The 24073-nt window shown below is 42.4% G+C and overlaps 1 long non-coding RNA gene across 2 annotated transcripts in view; it reads right to left on the bottom strand.

Annotated features, from left to right (window-relative positions):
- Nucleotides 1-2414, bottom strand: part of LOC141058006 (uncharacterized) — a 42511-nt gene extending 40097 nt beyond the window's left edge. The window contains exon 1 of one of the 2 annotated variants that reach the window (XR_012222073.1): nt 2271-2414. This is a non-coding gene — a long non-coding RNA (uncharacterized lncRNA). Of the gene's footprint in view, nt 1-2209 lie in introns of both variants that reach the window. The other variant, XR_012222074.1, reaches the window with a different exon arrangement.
- Between the last annotated feature and the right edge of the window lie 21659 nt (nt 2415-24073).

The following is a 24073-nucleotide window of genomic DNA, read 5'->3' as shown; positions in this document are numbered from 1 at the left end:
AAATATTTCCAGAATTCATCCTTTCCTTAACCACAGATCAACTAAAACGTTAGTGCTTGACCACTATCTCCTACTCTCTATGCTCCAATCAATAGGCATAAAGGATAATGCTCTCTCCTGGTTCTCTTCCTATCTTTCTGATTGCTCCTTCACAGGCTGCACTTAATTTCCTCTTCCTCTCACTATTGGAGTCCCTCATGGGTCAGTGCTTGGCCCTCTTCTCTTCTCTCTCTACACAACCCCAATCGGACAGACCATCAGCAAATTTGGCTTTCAGTATCATCTTTATGCTGTTGACACAGAACTATACACGTCATCCCTTGACCTTACTCCGGCTGTACTACAAAACACCAGTGACTGTCTGTCTGCCGTTTGCAACATCATGTCCGCTCTCTATGTGAAACTCAACCTTTCCAAAACTGAACTTCTTCCGCTCCCACTATCTGCTCAGCTCTCTAAAGCTAACATCTCCCACTCTGTGGGTGGCACCACAATAGCACATAAGCAGCAGGCACACTGTCTGGGTGTTATGTTTGACACCAATCTTTCCTTCATCTCCTATATACGATCTCTTGCCCACTCTTACCGCTTACACCTAAACAACATCTCTAGAATCCAACTGAACAAAAACTCTCACTGTTGCCCTGATCAACCCCCACCTTGACTACTGTAATTCTCTTTCAATTGGCCTCCTCCTCATTTGACTTTCCGCTCTCCAGTCCATCCTTAATGCAGCAGCCAGGGTTGTCTATCTGGCTAATCGGTACTCGGACGCCTCCGCTCTTCGGCAGTCATTGCACTGGCTGCACAAACATTTTAGGATCCAATTTAAACTGCTTGTTCTCACCCACAAAGCTCTCCACAGTGCGGCACCCACTACATCTCATCCCTCATTTCTGTTTATCAGCTTACCCACTCGTTATGCTCAGCAATTGATCTAACATCCGTACTAATCCGTACCACCCATTCCCGGCTCCAAAACTTCTTCCGAGTTGCACCAATCCTCTGGAATGCTCTACCCCAAGTAGTTAGAACTGACCACAACTTATACAGTTGTAGGCGCTCTCTAAAAATACATCTGTTTAGGGCGGCCTATCACGTTCCCTTATTGAAGTCCTTTTATATATAGTTCATTCTCTACTTCTCTGATCATAACCCTCCATGACTCCCAATAGCACCACAAATACTGGCTGGTGACTAGTTCATGTAGCCTTTATCTACCCCCAATTCCTCAAGATGGCTGGACCATCATTGTAAATACGCACCTGTACTTTGTCACCCTCACCTCATTGTAGATTGTAAGCTGTTACGGGCAGGGTCGTTAATATCTTTGCATTAATTATTGTATTAACATTAACTTTGCTATGACTGTTGTATATGACCTGTTGAATTGTAAAGCGCTGTGGAATATGTTGGCACTATATAAATAAAAATTATAATCATCTCCCACCTGAGCTATTGCATCATCCTCCTGACTCTTGCACCACTCCAGTCCATCCTTAACTCTGCTGTCTGAATAATTCATCTCTCCCCTCGCTCCTCCTCTACCTTTCCCTTCTGTCAATCCCTTCACTGACTCCCAATTCCACAGCGAAGCCAATTTAAACTACTAACACTGACGTAGAAGCCCCTCCATAATCTGTCTCCTCCTAAGGCTGAGTGCAGACGGGGTTTTGAGCCCTGCGGATTTTTCCGTGCAGAATGGAAGAAAACCGCTGGTCAAATGACCTGCATTTTTCCTGCGGATTTCTTCCATTTTTCAAGCGGTTTTCATGCGGTTTTCCATTGCGGTCTTCCCCCTGCAGATTTGGTGACAGGGGAGATAGAAAACCGCACAAAAGAAGTAACATGCTGCGGATTTGTACCGCAGGAAAACCGCGCGGAAAAATCCGCAGCGTCTGCACAGCATTTTTTTTTTTTCATTCATTTTAAAGGTACTGTACATCACAATGCGGATATGCAACGTTTCTGCGCGGTAAAATCCGCTGCAGAAACGCTGCAAATCTGCATCGTGTGCACATGGCCTTATATCTCCAGTCTAATGTCCTGATACAATTTTCAAAAAACTGATAGTCACATCCAAGAATAAACTAAGTGTGAACAGGTGCTTAACCTAGAGTCACCAACTCATATACACTCAAACAAAAAAGGAAGCACACTGTAGCGCAATAGCATGCAAACATGAAATATGAAAAATGAATTGAATTACCTCATTAGAAATATGAAAAATTGAGAAAGCTTAGCACATAAAATGGCCAATTTATGTGTACCTGGAAGCCACGTTACGGTGTTTCTCGCTTTCCAGGACCCTAACCTAATGCCAGTCCTCACTTAGACTAAAGTCTTCATCTGTATGGGAACCTATGTAAATCCTCTCCTTAGACTGAAATCTATATCTCTGTGGAGGGGTGGTGGCTCTGATGTGATTAAAAACGCCTGCGGTTAACAGGTGGAGTGTTCAGTCAGAAGGTTAGTGAATACAAATTTCAAAAAAGTGACCGTCATATCAAAGCATAAACTAAGTATGAACAGGTGCTACAGTGTGCTTCCTTTTTTGTTTGAGTGTATATGAGTTGGTGACTCTAGGTTAAGCACCTGTTCGCACTTAGTTTATGCTTGAATGTGATGGTCAGTTTTTTTGAAAAAAAAAAAAAAGTGCCATCAGCCACAGTTTTGTGCACTTCTGAAAAGAAGGACACCGCTGAACAGAGACCAGACGGAGTCCAGAGTAACTCTGTTGTCTCATTATAGTGAATGGATCCCTCTGGGGTTTCATCTGAATTACATCACTTTTATATTTAACTGGAAACCCCAAAGTACAAAGTTACATAGTTAGCATGGCCAAAAAAAGACATTTGTCCATCAAGTTCATTTTATATTCCATCAGAATAAATCCCCAGAGCTACGTCCTTCTAAAGAACATCTAGGCCTCTCTTGAACCCCTCGACTGAGTTCGAGTAAGTAAGTAAGTGGTCAGAGTAGAGTGCCGCATAAATGTGATCCCAAACGTGTAAAATGTTCCCAGTAAAATCCTCAACTCAGTCCACAAAAATGCCAAGTCCCCACACAGGTCCATCACCTGTCAATGAAAATATAGGGGGCTTCCACGTTACTGGTAGTACAAAGGGTCTGGAAAAGTGCTATAGCTCCTCATCCCCCCAAAAGAAATCCAGCGAGTTCTGCACTCCCAAATCCAAATGCCCTCCTCCCTTCTGAGCCCCAATGTGCTTAAACCACGTTTAGTGCCAACATGTTTGGCTTTTCTGTAGTGATGAGAGCCTAATTAACAGGTGCATGTTTCCAGAAGCACAAGCTGGGCATAACGTACTACTATGACAGCTTGCAATTTACTCAGTAACATCCACTGCTGTTTGTTTCTGGAAACCGCCCATAGAGTCAAAATCATCACTACACCTGTAGATAATTTCCCAGAGGGGTATAATTTCCAAAATGGGGTCACTTGAGCGGGATAGCTGTTCTTCTATCACTTAGGGTGGTTTCACATTAGCGCTTTTTAAGCGCACGCAAGGCCGGGGGTAGCTCCGCCCCCGAGCCGGCTCTCTGCCCGGCGTGCCCGCCCCTTGCTTGTAGCGCCGCCTCCTAGCGCACAGCGGCGCCTGCGATCGGCGCACCCTATCTTTAGCATAGGGTGCGCAGATCGTGCGCAGGCCGTGCGCTAGTTGCGCTTTGACCTGCGCTGCGCACTTTTGACGGTGCGCCGTGCGCGCCAAAATCCGAAAAGCTGTGCGCTAGGAGGCGGCGCTACAAGCAAGGGGTGGGCACGCCGGGCAGAGAGCCGGCTCGGGGGCAGAGCTACCCCCGGCCGTGCGTGCGCTTAAAAAGCGCTAATGTGAAACCACCCTTAGCGGCTCTGCATAAGGAGTCCACAAATTATTCCAGGACAATCTGCGGTCCAGTAGTCAAGTAATGCTCCGTCTCTCCCGAGTCTCACCGTAAAGACTAATCAGTACTATACAGCCACATATATGGTATTTCTACATTAAGCAGAATTTGTGGGACAAATTTTGGTGCCATTTGTACTCATTTCTCCTTGTAAAAATGTAAAATCTGGGGCTAAAACTACATTTTTGTAGTAAAAATGCAATTATTTTTTCTTCACAGCACAATGGTTTAAAATTCTGTGACACACCTGTGGTGTTGATATGATAATTGCAACTCTAGATTAATTTATGAAGAGGTGTAGTTTGTAAAATGTGGTCACTCATGTGGGGTTCTGATGTTCTAGCACTTCAGGAGCTCTCCCAGTGGGTCATGGCACTCGCAAACCATAACAGTAAAATCTGCAGTATAATGTGGTGCTCCTTCTCTTCTGAGCTTTTCACTGTACCTGAAAAGTGTTTCCAGTTTACATGTAGGGTATTGATGTACTCAGGAGAAATTTTTACAACAAATTGAGGTCCATTTTTTCCTATTCGCCCTTAGAAAAATGAAAAACTTGGGGCTAAAACAATATTTTAGTGGTAAAAATGTAATTATTCTTTCTTCACTGCCCAATGGTATAAAATTATGTGAGGCACATGTGGTGTCAATATGATGACTGTACCCGTAGACAAATTCATTGGGGAGTGTAGTTTGTAAAATGAGGTCATATTTATTGGATTTCTGCTGCTCTGGCACCTAAGGGGCTCTGCCAATGTGACATGGCACCCTCAAACCATTCCTACAAAATCTGAACTCTAATATGGCACTTCTTCCCTTCTGAGCTTTGCACTGTGCCTGAAAAGTAGTTTTTGACCACATATAAGGAGGTGACAGGAACCTCTCTCTCCTATGTGCACTTCCCTGTTTACGTCATGTGTATTTACTTTATTTGGCAACATATGTTTATATTGTTTATGTCTAGTATATTAATGTAATGTATAATGACATGAGAACTGTTTCTGTATATTGTTGTGTTATATCTACATTTCTTTATGGTGTAGGTCTTCTTTAAATTGTCTCTGTATGCCTGACTGTTTGTAGTTATGTTAGGGACAGTGAATAGTTAAAGGGAATCTGTCACCTGGTGTCACCGGGGCTTATTTAACCAGTAAGGCTTTTCGGCTTTGCCCGCAGTTGGGCAAAGCATACTGCGCATGCATGAGCCAAGAATGCTTAGAGTACACGCGAAAGATGGCAGACACCTACTCATATTAATGAAAAAACTGCGGACGGCGGCCAAGGATGGGGAGGTGGCAAAGATCCGAAACACCGCCCATCGGACCGGACAGACCTCATTTAAATAGCCCGCCAAAACTAGGTGACAGATTCCCTTTAAAGGTGGGCTGGGCTAGAAGCTCAGAAAAAGGCAGCAGGAAAGAGAGGATCTGCTGCCCCGGGCCAAAGGACACAACGGAGCATTGCCAGACTCCCAGGAAGGAGGAAATCTGCTGCCCCGGACTAAGGACTAAAGGACCACAACATGGGCCCCAGGACTTCGGATGGGCCCCTGCTGAAGGGACTGTGAGAGTCCAGATTCCAGCGAGTGGACTGATCGCCTGATCTCGGCCATTGTGGGTACGGCCGTGGATAGTGTCAGGGAGAGAGCAGGAAGCCAGTGTTGTATCTTCTTTTCTACTATTATTTCCTACTTCATTACTATTGCAAAACATAAAATAACGTTATCCCTGTTGGATAACAGGGGTGACCCTGGATTTTGAATGCCAGACTACAGTGGCTGGAAAGAAAAGGTAACCCATGGGATGAAGCTGTGTCAGTCCTGTCTATTTATGTGCAAGGGGACGGGATGCTCGCTGACCGTTTGCTCAGTTGTCTCTGTCTGTGGACTTTGCCTTTAAGTAACTCGGCCATAACTACACCCCCATGCCACCTTGTTTCACACATATGGGGTATTGGGGTATTAGTTTGCTCAGGAGAAATTGCATAACAAATTTTGTGTTCCATTTTCACCTGTTAAACTTGTGAAAATAAAATATTGTGGGCTAAAAGAACATTTTTGTGGGAAAAAAATTGATTTTTTGTTTTCGCAACTCAACGTTATAAATTTCTGAGAAACACCTGGGGATTCAAGGTGCTCCCCACACATCTAGATAAGTTTCTGGAGGGGTCTAGTTTCCAAAATGGGATCACTTGTGGAGGGTTTCCACTGTTTAGGCACATCAGGAGCTCTCCAAATGGAACATGGTGTCCCCTTTCGATTCCAGTCAATTTTGCATTTGAAATGTCAAAGGGTGCTCCTTCCCTTCTGAGCTCTGCTGTGCACCTGAACAGTACTTTTTCCCCACATATGGGGTATCTGCTTTCTCGGAAAATATTGTATAACAAATTTTGGGATCAATTTTTTCCTGTTTCTCTTGTGAAAATAAAGAAATTTGGATCCAATATTACATTTTTGTGAAAAAAAGTTAAACTGTTAATTTTTTCCTTCCACATTTCAAAAATTCCCATGAAGCACCTGAAGGGTTAATAAACTTCTTGAATGTGGTTTTGAGCACCTTGAGGGTGCAGTTTTTAGAATGGTGTCAATTTTGGGTACTTTCTATCATATAGGACCCTCAAAGTCACTTCAAATTTAGCGTGGTCCCTAAAAAAATGGTTTTGTAAATGTTGTTGGAAATATGAGAAATCCCTTCTAATTTCCTAACAAAATAAAATTATGTTTTTTGAAAAATTGTGCTGATGTAAAGTAAACATGTGGGAAATGTTGTTTATGAACTACTTTGTGTGACATAACGCTCTGGTTTAAGGGCATAAAAACTAAAAGATTAAAAATGGCAATATTTCTGATTTTTTTCACAAATAAACGCAAGTCATGTTGAAGAAATTTTACCACTAACATGAAGTACAATATGTCATGAACAAACAGTCTCAGAATCACCGGGATCTGTTGAAGTGTTTCAGAGTTATAACCTCATAAAGTGACACTGGTCAGAATTGTAAAATTTGGCCTGGTCCATAAGGTGAAATCAGGCTTGGAGGTACCCGCCTTTCTGACAAGCCTGTGTGACTAAGTCGCCTGTGGCTGTTAAACTAGGTTTTCTGTGAAATGCTGCAGAGTTTCAGAGTCAAACATTCCTGACAGATCATACAGCCAGTGTCTAGTACATGTTTCCTCAACCACGGGCAGCATGTTTCAGCTGTCAGGTTTCTTTGGATAGGGGTTAAATACAGCCATAAGAGTCTTCTTAGTGTAAAGGCGCATTCCGATGTCAGTTTTACTTGTACAAGTGTCATGTGTGTTTTTCACCAATAGCACTCATACCTTCGATAGTCTTTTGGAGTAGATCACATGTCCAAACTTCATTTTTTAATTGCCCTCAGATCATGTGGTCCACACAAAAGTATGGATGTCGATCCAAGTGTCAGATTAAAATCACCAATGCAAGTCTATAGATCTGTAAAAAAGAAAATCGGATGGTATTTTGAATATTATCCGTGTGCTGCCATCTTTCATGGAGTGTTTGATAGAAGCTAGAGAAACCTCTCCACTTTTTTTATATGGCAAAAAGGTGATAACTCTGATGTTAAAAACCCAAATTCACCTCCCTCTGGCCATTTTTCTCATTGCTTGGAGTCTGAGATTGTGGCCGGTGATAGCGGCGCTGAGATAGGACTGAGATGATTTTGTGGCGTTTCCCCTCCGTGCGGCGATCACCTGCAATGGATCAGTGCTCAAAGTGATCCACCACGGACTTTGAGACGGCCAATCTCCGCCGACCAAGATGGGAGATTACAGCGAAAGCTACTAGTGGTGAAACACAGTAGATGGTATCCTACGATGCGTCTTTGGTGGATCACATACAGCAGGCCACTATACACTACATAATACTTTGGTCACAAAACACTCTAAAAATATCAAAAATATGTACTGGGAGAAATTTGGGATTTATATATATATACATTGGCCAAGATTGTGAGTATGGTACCTATATACAATTTTTTTTATGATGTAGTTTTACCAAATGTTTTATTTTTATGTGTACTAGTTCAATGAATTAAGCAGGTTCTGTTTAGCAGGTTTTCGTTAAATCTCTATTCTATGAGAGCCTCAGTAGAATGAGTAAGAATGATTGAATCTTTGCAGTGCGAAACCACACCCAGAAATAATGAAGACCAATATAAATAGTGTCTATGAGATACATATCTCTAGGCACCTGTTGAAGGCTGAGGCTGGTTTCACATTAGCGCTTTTCCGAAAAGTTCGATTTTGGCGCGCACGGCGCACCGTCAAAAGTGCGCAGCGCAGGTCAAAGCGCAACTAGCGCACGGCCTGCGCACGATCTGCGCACCCTATGCTAAAGATAGGGTGCGCCGATCGCAGGCGCCGCTATCCGCTAGGAGGCGGCGCTACAAGCAAGGGGCGGGCACGCCGGGCAGAGAGCCGGCTCGGGGGCGGAGCTACCCCCGGCCGTGCGTGCGCTTAAAAAGCGCTAATGTGAAACCACCCTTATATGGTTGAAGCGCGTTACGCAATGTTTTAATATGATCCACTTGCATGCTTTTTCATCCTGAGTGCTGAATAATAAATATAGCAAAAAACCCTTTTATGGTTGCTCTTGTCTATACCAGAAATCTCTGTTGGGATCCCTCTCCTACATGGAAATGCCTCCACATCTTTTTTTCTCTGCAATGCAAGTCTATAGATCTGTCTGAAAAAATCGGAGCGGACTTGGATGTTATCTGTGTGCTCTCCGTCTTTCATGGGCTATTTGATGGAAGAAGCTGGAGAAACCTCTCCCTTTTATTCATATGGGAAAAGGTCATGAAACTCTGATGATAAGAATTGACAAGATTTGAATTTCAAAAATTTTAGTGCTTGTCCCCGTGTTATTTTATTTATTTCCCTGGAAAATGCCGGAGCAAGATAAAAAACACAGCATGCACGATTTGCCTCCAAAATTCAAATGGCTCTCATCCATTCAAGTCTATAGGTCAGTGAAAAAATGGGATTGCACTCTGAAGACATCCAAGTGCGGTCTGATATTCACGGACTGATGTAATGGAGAAGATTTTTTTTTCTCCTCCTCTGAGAAAATTGTATCCCACTCTGACCAGAGTGTTTTAAGCAAAATTGACCCATTGTTCTCGGCTGTGAAGTAAACGGTTGTCTGTACCTCACCATCTTTAGTGGAAGTGTGCACTAAAAACATTTCTCAATTTTCCTTTTCTTGTCTCCTGAACCAATTATAGCTCTACTAAGTACGAAAATGGCTCATCTACATTTTTAAAGGAAGTCTGTGAGCACACAATGACTGTTCAACCCAAGCATACTTGCTTGGTGCGCCCTTGGCATGTCCAACTCCGGCACCTTCCCATCTGATTGCTTTTCCTCTCACTGCCTTTGTCTGTATCTTGCTTCATACGGCTGGAGAAGGATGGAGGTAGATGCAAAACAAGCAGGTGGGAAGGTGCGCCTAAATGTTTGGCCGCCACTAAGGTGCACCGATCCGAACAGTCATTTTGAGCTGATAAACGTCATGTAATCTAGCTACGGCTACAGACATAGAAAGGATTGGACAACATTTTGTCCCTTCATCTGCATCTCACCAATAATTAGCAGGGAAATTGGAAAGATTAATTTGAAAAAATGCTTTTAGGGCGCAGTCAGACGGCGGTATAATCGCATAGTAATGCTCGGACTGGCCAGCGGCTTTCCTGAACCCAGCGTGACATTGCGTAATTCTATGCAGCTGTGAGTGAGGAGAGCCGATGGCCAGTCCGAGCACTGTGAGGCGATCATCGTCGCATTATATGGCCATCTGACTCCTTACAGGTGTAGGTTTTGGAGAAATATCTTAGAATTCCAGCACCTGGGACAGCTCAAAAACTTGATTTTTTCCCATTTAATCCATATATTGCTGTTGAAGCCCAAAGAGATGAAGATACTGAAAATCTGATTTTTTTTCTTCCTTCAACTGAACATAATGTTTTTTTGTTTGTTTTTATTTAATTTATCAGAGTAAGTTTTTGTGCTGCTTGTCATTTTCCTCCAACTTTAAGATAATATCATTTATAAACCTATTTCTCACATTTATAAGAAATTGTTTTTATCTGTATACCACTTCTATTCATTTCTGCATGCAAATCACAATGGTGAAATTATTCTGTTATCTTTATTGTAAAAAAAACTCCATAAACTATCTTGTGCCTGAATATACTGTCTATCGGAGGCTTTTTTCCTGCTCTTAACACAATGCTAGAAGCAGCATGTTAGTAAGTGGTTGGCAGAATATGTCACCGGTGACCTCAATAGTAAGGGATCTAAATGTCCCGCCGTGTGCCTACGGTGACACCGTGACTTCTGGTAATCAACGCTAAAGAAAGAAATTCTTTTGTAAAACAAGAAAGACATTCAGACTATGCTTGGGGAGCCGCGTATTTGTATTCAGTCTAGGGCAACCTTGAAATCTTCAATACCTGCAGTCTGCATCCTGAAATAATGGCTGGCTGTTTTCTCATTCGTCCCTTAATGGTATCACTCAACAAAAGTTGTGGATTATTATTATTATTTTTTTTTTTTTTTTTAGCTTTTGCAATAATGTCGCTGCGAGGATGAACAGAACTTTCTGATTTGGTGACATTTGTTCTGCGGTGATGGAAAGGCTTTTGTCAATTAGCTGAAACCTTGTTAGTTTTCTCCTGGAATCTGGTTCGGAAAGGGCAATAAAACCTACTACCAGAAATCCCTTATTGTAAGGAATGATCCAGGTCAGATTGCATCTGTCAACTTTGATGTCAATCTTATTTGCTTTTTTTTTTTAAAGCATTTAACCTGAAAATTAGGTCTGTAGAAATCATCTGAAACTCCGAAGAATAGATTGTTTGATGTATTATCCACGCAAATGACGGGTATGACAGGTATGTACGTGAACTACGAACTCGTGGCTGTGAAATGGATTTTCATCCCAATGTCGATCTGACAGGGCACAAAATTCACTGTCTAGTATAACCTTATACATTCTGGGGGCATCATTTATATCTTTTAGCTGATTGTTGCACAAAATATTTAATGTTGTTTACCCCCTATTAGGAGCTGGGAGGTATGAGCATGTGAGCAGGTCCTACATGTGTGCCTGGGGGTTCCTAATGTGAATAAGACCGTAGGCATATTAATTATTTGTAAATACAGCTATCTCTGAGAATTAGTCTGACAATTGCTTGTTTCTAGCATCTATATATTGGGTTCTGTTACCATATTAAAGCTTTAAAGGGAATCTGTCACCCCTTTTTTCGCATATGAGCTGCCAGCATCGACATCAGGGGCTTATCTACAACATTCTGTAATGCTGTAGATTAGCCCCCGATGGAACCTGAAAGATAAGAAAAAAGAGTTATATTATACTCACCGGGGGGGCAGTCCAGTCTGATGGGTGTGGCAGTCCGGTCTGGCACCTCCCATCTTCATACAATGCCGTCCTCTTCTTTCCTTCCTCTCGTGGCTCCTGCGCAGGCACACTGCTCTGCCCTGTTGAGGGCAGAGAAGAGTCCTGCAGGGCGCAGGCGCCGGACCTCTCTGACCTTTCCTGGTGCCTGCGCACTTTAGTACTTTGCTCTGCCCTCAATAGGGCAGAGCACTGCGCCTGCACCGGAGCCGCGTCGGGAAGCAAAGAAGAGGACGTCATCGCTAGAAGATGGGAGGTGCCCGACCGGACCGCGACACCCATCGGACCCAGACCAGACTGCCCATGGGTGAGTATAATATAATTCGCTTTTCTTCTCTTTCAGGTTACAATGGGGGCTTATCTACAGTATTACAGAATGCTGTAGATAAGCCCCTGATGGTGGTGGCCGCATCTTATATATGAAAAAATAGGTGACAGATTCCCTTTAAATTAAAGGATTAATTCATGGAAAAAACTAGCATGGGCTCACGCGCAATCTTCTCCACCAGATAGGGCAAGCCAATGACTGAGGGCAGAAAATAATAGCCTAGAGAGGGACCATTGTTTTTGGGCCCCCCTGGCTAAAAAAATCTGCCCCCAGCCACCCCAGAAAAGGGGCATCTGTAAGATGCGCCAATTCCGGCACTTACCCGTTCTCTTCCATTTGCCCTGTACCAGGTGGCATATGGGGTAATAAGGGGTTAATGTCACCTTGCTATTGTAAGGTGACATTAAGCTTGGTTAATAATGGAGATGTGTCAATAAGACACCTATCCATTATTAATCCACTAGACTGAAAGGGGTTAAAAAACACACACACATTAAGAAAAAAGACTTTTAATGAAATAAATAATCACACACTTTTTCCATCTTTATACTCCCAATCCAATCCAATCCATCGTTCTCCTGTAAAAAATGAAAAATAAAAAAGCAACAATATCCCATACCTGTCCGCCGTACAGTCAAGTCCAATGCTGCAATCCATCTCAAGGGGTTAAAAAGTTTACAACCGGGACCGGTACTAATGTGACCGGCCCGGCTGTAAACCACGGAGGAATGACTGAGAAGCTGCTGTGCAGCCTCCCCGCCTGACCGGAGATGAACGGATTAGCGTGGGAAAGTTTCTGAACACTTTCCCAGGCTGTCAGTTCACCGCGGGTCAGGCGGGGAGTCAGCGCAGCCTAAGTGACGTTCTGTAATGATTTTAGAGATGCCGACAACTGAATTTTCACCTTTTTTGCTATCTATATCTCTATGAAATATAAATATATATATATATGCGTCAAAGACATACAGTATATACAGTACATATACCTATACTATGTGTATACATATATTCTATCTATTCTATTTTAACATGTCAGTGTGATTTTACAGTATAGCGCACTGAATTGCCAGCTTTTCTAAAAGACACCGGTGCGTATTTCTCGAAAGTCACACGTATGGTCCTTGTGTAATCCGTTTTTTTCTGGCACCCATAGACTTGCATTGGCAAGTCTCGGGCGTAATACAATGCAAATTGCAGCATGCTGTGATTTCACCCACACATATAATACGGGCGAGAAAAAAACGGATGATGGGAGCTGCCCCATAAGTTAACATTGGTCCAAGTGCTATGCGATTTTTTTCTCGCATAGCACTCGTCCGTATTTCTCTCTAGTGTGACTCCGGCCTCATGGCCATAATTTAGCTCTCCTATTCTCATGAGGCACACCATGCAAATGGGAGACTTTTTGAGAATTGTGGGGGGCTCAGCAGTTTGACCAGTGCCCTAAAGACATTAAAGAGAACCTATACATTGTACAGTAATGTTAAGTAAAGACATGGCTGTAATGGTGCAGTAATACAGATCACATTGATACCTTTCATAAAAAAATCCGCTTTGTTCTCTATTAATCACCATTAAAATTAGATTTCGGTGCACAGGGGCCAGACTGTGCACTGGGTCTTCTTCTTCCTGTCTGTGATTCCCCGGCCTTCGGTCTTTGAATTACTAGTCTCCTCTCTTAAAAATCTCAGCAGTGACCTGTCATTCAAAAACCGGAGGCAGCAGAAGTGTCAGGGAATCACAGACAGGGAGGAGTAGACCCAGTGTACAGGCCAACCCCTGTTGTGCACCGAAATCTAACTTTAATGGTGTTTAAAGAAGAACCACAAAGCCGACTTCTTAACCAAAGGCATCAATGTAATCTGTATTTCAGCACCATTACAGTCATGTATTTAAGGAGAACTTGTCAGCACGTTTTTGTAATGTAAAAGACATGGCTGTAATGGTGCTGTAATACAGATTACACTGATACCTTTTGTGAAGATATCTACTTTGATGTTCGATGGACTACTTGCTAGAGATGGGGTGCACCTTACGAAGACTGGAAAGCATGTATTTGGAAGTCGCCTTGCTACACTTGTAAGGAGAGCTTTAAACTAGAACAACATGGGAAGGGAAGCAAAAGACCAGAAAAAGCCATACACCTGACAAATGCTATTGAGAACTCTGCTATTAGAAGTGGAAAGGAAGAACAAAGACGAAAGAATCTAATTAATAAAAATATTGGAGAAAGAGAAACCAATCACAAACTAAAATGTTTCTATACTAATGCACAAAGCATGGGCAACAAACAAGGAGAATTGGAACTACTAACACAGGAAAAGAAATATGATGTCATTGGAATCACTGAAACTTGGTGGGACAATACACATGATTGGAATACAAGACTAGAAGGATACAACTTATTTGCAAGAAACAGACTTGATAAACGAGGAGGGGGTGTCGCATTGTATGTTCGAAACGCGTATATCTGCACAGAGATTGAAGCTTCAGAGACTGGGAGTTCTGTGGAAACTGTTTGGGTAAGAATACAAGGACAGAACAATGGAAAGGACACCATTGTAGGCATTTACTACAGGCCGCCTGTGCAAGCCGAAGATATAGATGAACTCTTTATGCATCAGATGGCCAAGTTCTCCAAAAAATATGACATGGTTGTCATGGGAGATTTCAACTATCCAGACATTTGTTGGGAATCTCTCTCAGGCAAAACTAACAGGTCAAGGAAATTCTTATCCTCTGTTGCTGACAACTTTATCTTCCAAAAGGTAAGGGAGAAAACAAGGGGAACTGCTACCTTGGATCTAATCCTTATAAACAGGGAGGAAATGGTTGAGGAGGTAAAAGTGGCTGGGACCCTAGGAGGTAGCGACCATGCTATTTTAGAATTTTGGATAACTAGAGGTGGAAGACCTGTGAAGACTCAGACGTCAAGGTTAGATTTCAGAAAGGCAGATTTTAAGGGATTCAGAAAGAGAATTGGAGGGATCCAATGGCTGGATATCCTTAAAGACAAAAATGTCCAGGAAGGATGGGAAATCTTGAAAAATGAAATTCTCAATGCACAGTTGTTAACAATTCCGAAAAGAGGGAAGAATAGGAAGCATTTAAGGAAACCAGGATGGATGAACACAGAACTTAAGCACATGCTAAAAAGGAAGAAAAAAATGTTTATAAAATGGAAAGAGGGAGGCATATCTAAAGAAGAATATTATGCTGTCTGCAGAACCTGCAGGGCACAAATCAGATTAGCTAAAGCTGAAAATGAACTGAGGCTTGCAAGAGATGTCAAAAGCAATAATAAAGGATTTTGGGGATATGTCAAAAGTAAAAGAAAAGTCAAAGATGCTATAGTATTTTTACAGGATGAAAATGATGAAATGGTAAGACAGGATGTTGAGAAGGCTGAACTTTTAAATTCCTATTTTGCATCTGTTTTCTCTCAGAAAGGAAATGCAACATCAACTGTTATTCACTGTCCTATTAAGGGAATAGAAGAATCCAGGATATCTATAAACAGAAATATAGTGAGGAAACACTTAGCTAACCTAAATGAATTCAAGTCTCCAGGTCCAGATGAATTACACCCCAGAGTACTGAAGGAGATAGCAGAAGAAATTTTTGAACCCCTCTCCATAATCTTTGAAAATTCTTGGAGAACAGGAGAAGTGCCAGAAGACTGGAGAAGAGCAAATGTTGTTCCTATCTTCAAAAAGGGGAAGAAGGTGGACCCAGGCAACTATAGGCCGGTGAGTCTGACTTCTATACCAGGAAAGATCTTTGAACAAATTATTAAACAACATGTATGTCAATACCTGGATAAGAATGAAGTGATTAAACAGAGTCAGCATGGGTTTGTAACTGATAAGTCATGTCAGACTAACTTAATTTCCTTCTATGACGGTATCACTGATTGGGTGGATCAAGGAAATGCTGTAGATATAGTATATCTTGACTTCAGCAAAGCATTTGACAAAGTCTCTCATACAATCCTTATTGAAAAAATGACTAAGTATGGAATGGACAAGGCAACTGTTAGGTGGATTCATAACTGGCTTAGTGATCGGACCCAAAGAGTGGTCGTAAATGACTGCACATCCAGTTGGAAGAATGTCTCAAGTGGGGTACCACAGGGCTCTGTCCTGGGCCCTGTATTGTTCAACATCTTTATCAACGTTTTAGATGAAGGAATTGAGGGTAAACTGATTAAATTTGCTGATGACACAAAGCTAGGAGGGATAGCTAATACTAGAGAGGAGAGAGAGAGGATTCAAAAAGATTTAAATAAACTGGAGAAGTGGGCAGCAACTAACAGAATGGTTTTTAACAGGGAGAAATGCAAAGTACTACATCTGGGCAATAAAAATGAAAAAAGCATATATAGAATGGGAGGAATAGGGCTAAGTGACAGCACATGTGAAAAAGACTTGGGAATACTAATAGATCACAGACTGAATATGAGTCAACAGTGTGATGCAGCAGCAAAAAAGGCAAATGCAATTCTAGGATGTATTAACAGAAGCATACAGTCTAGATCACGTGAAGTCATTATTTCCCTCTACTCCTCTTTGGTCAGACCTCATCTGGAATATTGTGTCCAGTTTTGGGCACCACATTTTAAAAAAGACATCAACAAACTGGAGCAAGTTCAGAAAAGAGCGACCAGAATGGTGACCGGTCTGCAAACCCTGTCTTATGAGGAAAGGTTGCAGGATTTGGGAATGTTTAGTTTGCAAAAGAGAAGACTGAGAGGAGACTTAATAGCTGTCTACAAATATCTAATGGGCTGTCACATTGTAGAAGGATCAACTTTATTCTCATTTGCACAAGGAAAGACTAGAAGCAATGGGATGAAACTGAATGGGAAGAGACACAGATTAGATATTAGAAAAAACTTTTTGACAGTTAGAGTGATCAATGAGTGGAACAGGCTGCCACGAGAAGTGGTGAGTTCTCCTTCAATGGAAGTCTTCAAACAGAGGCTGGACAGACATCTGACTGGGATGATTTAGCGAATCCTGCTTTGAGCAGGGGGTTGGACCAGATGGCCCAGGAGGTCCCTTCCAACTCTATGATTCTATGATTCTATGATTCTTCTTTAATCACCACATGAAGTTTTCTGCTGATTAGATTTTGGTGCACAGGGGCCGAACTGTGCACTGAGTCTTCTCCTCCATGTCCATGATTCCCTGGCCCCTCTGTCTGCTGTAATATAACTAAGTACAGTATATCATCTTTTAATTCTATGGCTTACATATCGGGGCATAAAAAAACAAAAATGGTATTTGGAAGGTCTTAAGAAAATACACAAAGCAAGAAAATTTAATCAGTTACCCCCAACCTTACACCTCCCCTTAATAATCTTCTCTTAGATCACATAGACCTTCACCACAGTCCCTGTCAGCTCAAAAATGCAAAAATAGTAGGAGGAAAATAGTTATTTTCTATGCAAGAATTACAATATGAAGTCTGAGTTATAGACCCTGTAGCCCAGGTTCTCTTCTAATTTTGGTATTTCTGTCTAGTTTTATTTCCCGATCAGTACAGATTCCTGACCCTGACCTTCCCATGACTGATCTGATCAGTTGATCAATCTGTAATGATTGACGGAGAGAGATCTGATCCACTCTGATGACCCGCAGGGTAAAGTTTATCTGTTCCTTATAATGAAATCAGAAAATGTGTATACGACGTACTGTGCAAAACTTTTAGGGTATGTTTCCACGTTCAGGATTGCCAGCACTTTGGATTCTGTGGAAACCCTGCTCCTCCCAAAGCGCCGCCCTCCTTTCTACGCACGGTGATACTGCACATATCACCGCATCGTATCCATAGACTTCTGTAATTTATCTTGCGTAGACGGAGCATCTACACAAGATAAATAGACATGCTGCGGTCTAAAAAGACGCGCCACTTGTCCGTAATTTTGGGTGTGTCACCCGCATTCTTGCACGCATAGTGGAGATGGGATTTCATAAAATCCCATCCACTATGCTGTAAGAACTGGACGCTGCGGATGGGATGCTGTGGCTGTACACAGTGTCCAATCCGCAGCAAATCCTGATGTAATGCTGAAGTGGAATCATACCATTAGGCAGGTGTGGCAAAAATTAAAAAAAATTCTATATAGTAAGAATGTTTTCCAATTTAGAAGTGTTTGAATTCACGTATTCGCACGATTTTACTTGGAAAATTCGATTTGCAGAGAAGTTATTCTCCATAAATGTAATATCCCTGAATATGTCCTTAGACCCCAAAACATAATAAATGTAATATGTGAAAAACTGAAAAAAAATCCTTATACTCACCTCACCACTTACCTCTCAGGTCCCTCCTCTCCTCACAGTCAACGACCCTGTTCTCGTTGCATCTACTGATCATCCCCCTGCTCCCTCCTTTCACACTGACCCGGTACTTCCGGCTCTGCAGAGATCCAGAAGTGCTCTGCAAAAGTTCTTGAAAAGTCACAACATCAAGACCTTGTGCACGGATGCACAGAACCATCCTGGGCTGCATCAGAGATGAAAGTTCTGGCTCAGCAAGAGAGGGGAATTTGGTGGGGACTGGACAGATGGCGATGAGGAGCCAGAGAGGTGAGTTTAAGGCATGTGTGTGGTTGTTTTAACCTTTTAATAGCTCTTTTAGGGTATGTGCACATGTTGCGGATTCTGCTGCAGATTTTTCCGCGAGGATTTTGCTAAATCCACAGGTAAAATGACCTGCATTTTACCTGCGGATTTAGTGCAGATTTACTGCAGATCTTCTGCAGTTGTTGTGCGGATTCCGCCTGCGTTTTTACACCTGCGGATTCCTTTAATGGAAGAGGTGTAAAAACGCTGCAGAATCCGCACAAAGAGTTGACATGCTGCGGATTCAAAACCGCAGCAAATCTGCATGGAAAAAGCAGCAGCATGTGCACAGCGTTTTTTATTTTACATTGAATATAATGGTACTGTACACCACAGGAAAATTTGCTGCGGAGCCGAAGGGCCAAATCCGCTGCGGATCCGCAGCAGAATCTGCAACGTGTGCACATTCCCTTATTGTTCAGAAGCCATCTTGTTGAATCTGCATGAAATAGAATTACCAAAAAAATCACACCTTTTCTAATTTTTGTAAAATTCAAATTGAAATCAATCCTTTTAGGATTCATTAGCTCATCCCTATAAATCACATCAATATTTGGTGTGACCATCCATTCAGCAGGGACATTGTTCCAAACATCTTGTAGGACTAACCACAGATCAGTGGATGTCCCTTGAGCAAATCCTTCTGTCTCTTTATGTAATCCCAGACAGACTGGATGATGTTGAGATCAGGGCTCTGTGAGGGCTGTATCACCACCAGGACTCCTTGGTCTTCTTTATGCTGAAGATAGTTGTTAATGACATTGGCTGTAAGTTTGGGGTCGTTGTCCTGTGGATACTGTGTAATATATTGTATCTATAGTATAACATAACAGAAGCCATCAGTGTAATGAATGTAACGATACAGGTTAAGGTGATGGTTTGTGTAATCGGCTATTCAGAAAATGCAGCAACATTTCCTCTTTGCAGTCCTACTGTGTATGCTTTATTCATGCAAATGTTTCCCACACATGGCATTGTAATGACACTAACTGCCACAGAAACCACGTATAATTACCTCTGCATTTGTAGCATCTACAAGTTTCCTCTTTCTGGCAATTTAACAATGTTTTTAAAGTCTGCAGTCTCTTAATGAGGGTTTTTAGTCTCCGTCATCATATAGCTCTTATGTATGTAGAAGTCTCCTATGTATTGGTGCTGCTCAACCTGCTAACCCTTTTAGGGGAAACACTACTGACCATATAGTAGTCTCTGCTAAAATGTAGGTACAAATACCAAGGACAGATGATAGAGGCAAGATGGATTACAAGTACTTTGTCTATAGCATTGCTCTGCAATAATATGCAAATTGTCTCTTCAGAGAGAAGAGGACTAGAACTCTAGTGCCACCAATTGGAAGTAGCAATCCTAAAAGTCAATGTCGACCCTTAAACGAGCCTTTTCACATGACTTGAATAAAAGCCAAACCAGAATCTCAATTTGCAGACACTGTGTTTCAGGGTACTGCCCCTTGTCAGTGCAAAGTGTGATTTCTGGTTTTTGGCTGTGAGAGGTGTCTGACGGATATACAGAAGTATCATTTCTCTTTGCGGAGACTGACATGCTAAGCATGCCGAGATGAGGAGGCTTAAAGCCGCAATGCTCCTCTGGGATATATGCAAATTGTCGCTTCAGAGAGGAAGAGGACTAGAACTCTTGTACCAATAGATGCGCCTTTTCTGGGCAGCTGCGGGCTGCTGCGTTTAGGCTGGGGGGCAAGATCAATGGCCCCTTACCAGCCTGAGAATAGCAGCCCCCAGCTGTGAGTTTTGCTGGGTTGGTTCACAAACTGAGGGGGATCCCACGTCGGGTTTTCATTCATTCTTTCTCTCCTGATCTCTGTTGTCAGAAGAGCAGAAGAGAAGAATGACAGCCGCATTCAGCACCAGCCGCCAGTGAACAGCGCTTACTGCAGCGCTTCTTCCCCGGTGGCCGTCCGTGAACACTCAGGACAGTGTGATCTGTTCTCCGTGTGCACGTGTTCAACACATTTTGCAGACCGTGCGCTCCCATAAACACTGACATGGCAGCATGTTTTGCACACGGACTGTGTGTCTGTGAAAACACGCTGACTTGTGCAGAGAACCATTCATGTTAATGGGTGTACGTGCGTCAGTGTCTCCAGTACGTGACAAAAATCACTACACGTACCGAAGCCACTGACGTGTGAAACCGGCCTAAGCGATGTTGTGTGGAGGAAAATCAGGGTCTGCAATGCTGGCAGTGAGGATCATTCAAGTACAGAGAGATGATGGAATTGACCAAATACCAGAACCAATGAAACTGCAGAGCAGGGCAATGCTACTGCTACTTCACCTACTTTTCCTGCAATGCTATTCTTCATAATGGCAAAGTACCTCAAGAATATCAGGTGACTGTAAATGGTGTGTAAGTGATGGGACTTTAGTTCTCAGGGAGTTTGGTGACCCTGGTTAGAGCTACACGTATGCATGTGCTAGTCAATGGGAAGGGGGTGTGGTTAAGGTGTATCTATGAGACGACAAGAACTATCTTATGGACATACGCACAAGCTGTGGTTCCTTGTCACATGCGATTGTAAGGAGGTGGTGGAGACCCTCATCTGTCCCCCCTGGCGTTGCCTGGGCATAGTAACCAACTGTGGTTAGTTATAACAAATTTTAATGATTATATTGCACATAAAAACATTTCACATCATATATTCAACACTACAGATTTGCAACACAAATTAACTAAACGATTACCCAAGTATTGATAGTATTTTATTTTCAACTCATTCAAGAGCCTTTTGATAAACAACATGTTTGGTTTTTCCTTTCGATGCAAAGATGAACAGATTTTTGGCAGTTCCAACTCTTGAACAGATCACGTAAAGTTGACCATGAGAAAAGCATGGAGATTACAAATCAATCCCTATTACTTAAATCGATCCCTACTACTTTCAAGGACTGTCCCTGAGCATTGTTAATGGACATTGCAAATAGCAGTTGAACTAAAATCAAAAAACAAATCAGATGGAATGAGTGGAATTCTTGGAATGAAAATGTCCTCTCCTTTGGCACATCCTGTTTCTGAGCTGTGTATCTAACCCTATCCTGTGTGATAATGTCTGCTGAGCTGTGTACCTAATCCTCTCCTGTGTGATACTTTCTGCTGAGCCGTGTATCTAATCTTATCTTGTGTTACTGACTGCTCAGCCATGTATCTAATCCTATCCTGTGTGATACTGACTGCTGAGCTGTGTATCTAATCCTATCCTTTGTGATACTGACTGCTGAGCCGTGTATCTAATCCTATTCAGTGTGATATTGTCTGATGAGCCATGTATCTAATACTATTCTGTGTGATACTGTGTGCTGAGCTGTGTATCTAATCCTATCCTGTGTGATACTGTCTGCTGAGCCATGTATCTATTCCTATCCTGTGTGATACTGACTGCTGAGCCATGTGTCTAATCCTCTCCTGTGTGATACTGACTGCTGAGCTGTATAACTAATCCTATCATGTGTGATACTGACTGCTGATCTGTGTATCTAATCCTATCCTGTGTGATACTGGGCTCCCCCTGCAGTCTGTGTCAGAGGGTGGTCTTTGTTGGCACGGTAATAAATTGTGTTTTACAGAAGGACGATAACACCATAGAAATGATAAGAATAATAGACCTCAGTTACCACAACTGTCTACAAAGAAAACTGTTGCTGATAGCAACCAATCACAGCTCATTTTTCATCTTTTAAACAGCTCTGGGACAGCGTGGTGAGTTTTGAGTGGCGACTTTTGTGTTTCGACTTTTATGTGGCGAGGTTGGTGTATGTGTGGTGAAATGTGTGCTGAGGGTGGTATATGTGTTGAAACACGTGGTAGTGTGTGGCGCATTTTGTGTGTGTGTTCATTAGGGTGACCGCAAAAAATCGATGTCGGAATTTTGGCCGTCTGGACCCCACAAAACGATTCCCCTTTCCAGATATTGAGATAGCCAAAATTTGAGCTCGATCAAACGACGTTAACCTGTGCCGCTCGTCGCTCAAAGTTTGAAAAAATCCAAATTGAGGTATTTTAAGATTTAGGTATTTTGCATAGTCTGTTAGACTATAAAGAATGTGACAACAACATTGCAGAAATAGCCCTGACCAAATTTTCGAACCATTTGTGGTATTTGAATGCAGAGTTGGTGCGATTATCGTTTTTTGATCCCACCATTACAGACAATGAAAAGTTGTTAATGGCTAATAAATTGCTCAGTAGCACAGATGAACCATCAGAGCACGCTAGGGTTGTAAATCCAAAAGTTAGGAAAGAAAAATTAAAAGAGGTAGGAAGTAACCGACTTTAGCGACCTTCTGACAAAAGACGAAGAACAAAAGCAATATGTCCTGCAAGTTGTAAGCAAATGCCGAGCATTATATTCTGACGTTTCAAAAACTACTTTAACAAAAGCTCTAGAATAGATTAGATAACTATGTAAAATTATCAACTCATGTAGGTTAGCATGCTCTGATGGTTCATCTGTGCTACTGAGCAATTTATTAGCCATTAACAACTTTTCATTGTCTGTAATAGTGGGATCAAAAAACGATAATCCCACCAACTCTGCATTCAAATACCACAAATGGTTCGAAAATTTGGTCAGGGCTATTTCTGCAATGTTGTTGTCACATTCTTTATAGTCTAACAGACTATGCAAAATACCTAAATCTTAAAATACCTCAATTTGGATTTTTTCAAACTTTGAGCGACGAGCGGCACAGGTTAACGTCGTTTGATCGAGCTCAAATTTTGGCTATCTCAATATCTGGAAAGGGGAATCGTTTTGTGGGGTCCAGACGAACAAGATTCTGACATTTTTTCCCCCCCATATCACCCTATCATGTCACCCTAGTGTTCATATCCCCGTGTGTGGTGAGTTTCCCATGTCAGGGCCCCACCTTAGCAACTGTACGGTATATACTCTTAGGCGCCATCGCTCTCAGTCTTTAAGTCCCCCTTGTTCACATCTGGCAGCTGTCAATTTGCCTCCAACACTTTTCCTTTCACTTTTTCCCCATTATGTAGATAGGGGCAAAATTGTTTGGTGAATTGGAACGCGTGGGGTTAAAATTTCACCTCACAACATAGCCTATGACGCTCTCGTGTGACAGTGCAAAATTTGTGGCTGTAGCTGCAATGGTGCAGATGCCAATCCCGGACATACACACATACAAACATACAAACATACACACTCGCACACATTGAGCTTTATATATTATATATATATATTAATGTGCTGTGTTTGCAATGTTTCATATGTGTGTTGATGCAGCTTTAGAGTTGAGCGAAACGGGTCGGCCAAATTCAGAAGTCGCCAACTTTGGCTAAAGTCGGGTTTCGCCGATTGAAACCCGACCATAGCGTGAGGTCGGCCTTGAGGTTGCCGACTTGAGCGCCAAAGTCGCGCTTCCCACAATGCTTCCAGCGCCTTTTCTCAGCCAATCATCAAGGACGAACACTGTGGGCAAAACGATTACATAGGCAGCGGCCCCCACCATCTTAGAGAAGGGTATTCAAGTGATTGGCTGGCTTTGTGTGGCATCACAGTGGCTATAAAAGGCTGTGACTGCCGATGTTAGCATAGGGAGAGGTTGCTGCTGCTCGTTCTCAATAGGGAGAGTGTTTAGGCAGGAAAAAAAGTGCTTCTGCTGATAGCGATTTTCACTGTACAACACAACAGTATAGTGTGCAGTGACAGGGGAGGCTATATTTGTGTGAGCAGCAGCGCTAGTGGTTATTAGGCTGCCTTATAAGGCTGCATTGCTGTTGGC

Source organism: Dendrobates tinctorius, unplaced genomic scaffold (genome assembly GCF_039654945.1).
Source record: "Dendrobates tinctorius isolate UK_male_01 unplaced genomic scaffold, ASM3965494v1 ptg000208l, whole genome shotgun sequence".
Taxonomy (NCBI): domain Eukaryota; kingdom Metazoa; phylum Chordata; class Amphibia; order Anura; family Dendrobatidae; genus Dendrobates; species Dendrobates tinctorius.
Note: the sequence above shows the minus strand (reverse complement) of the source record. Positions and strands in the feature narration are given on the sequence as shown.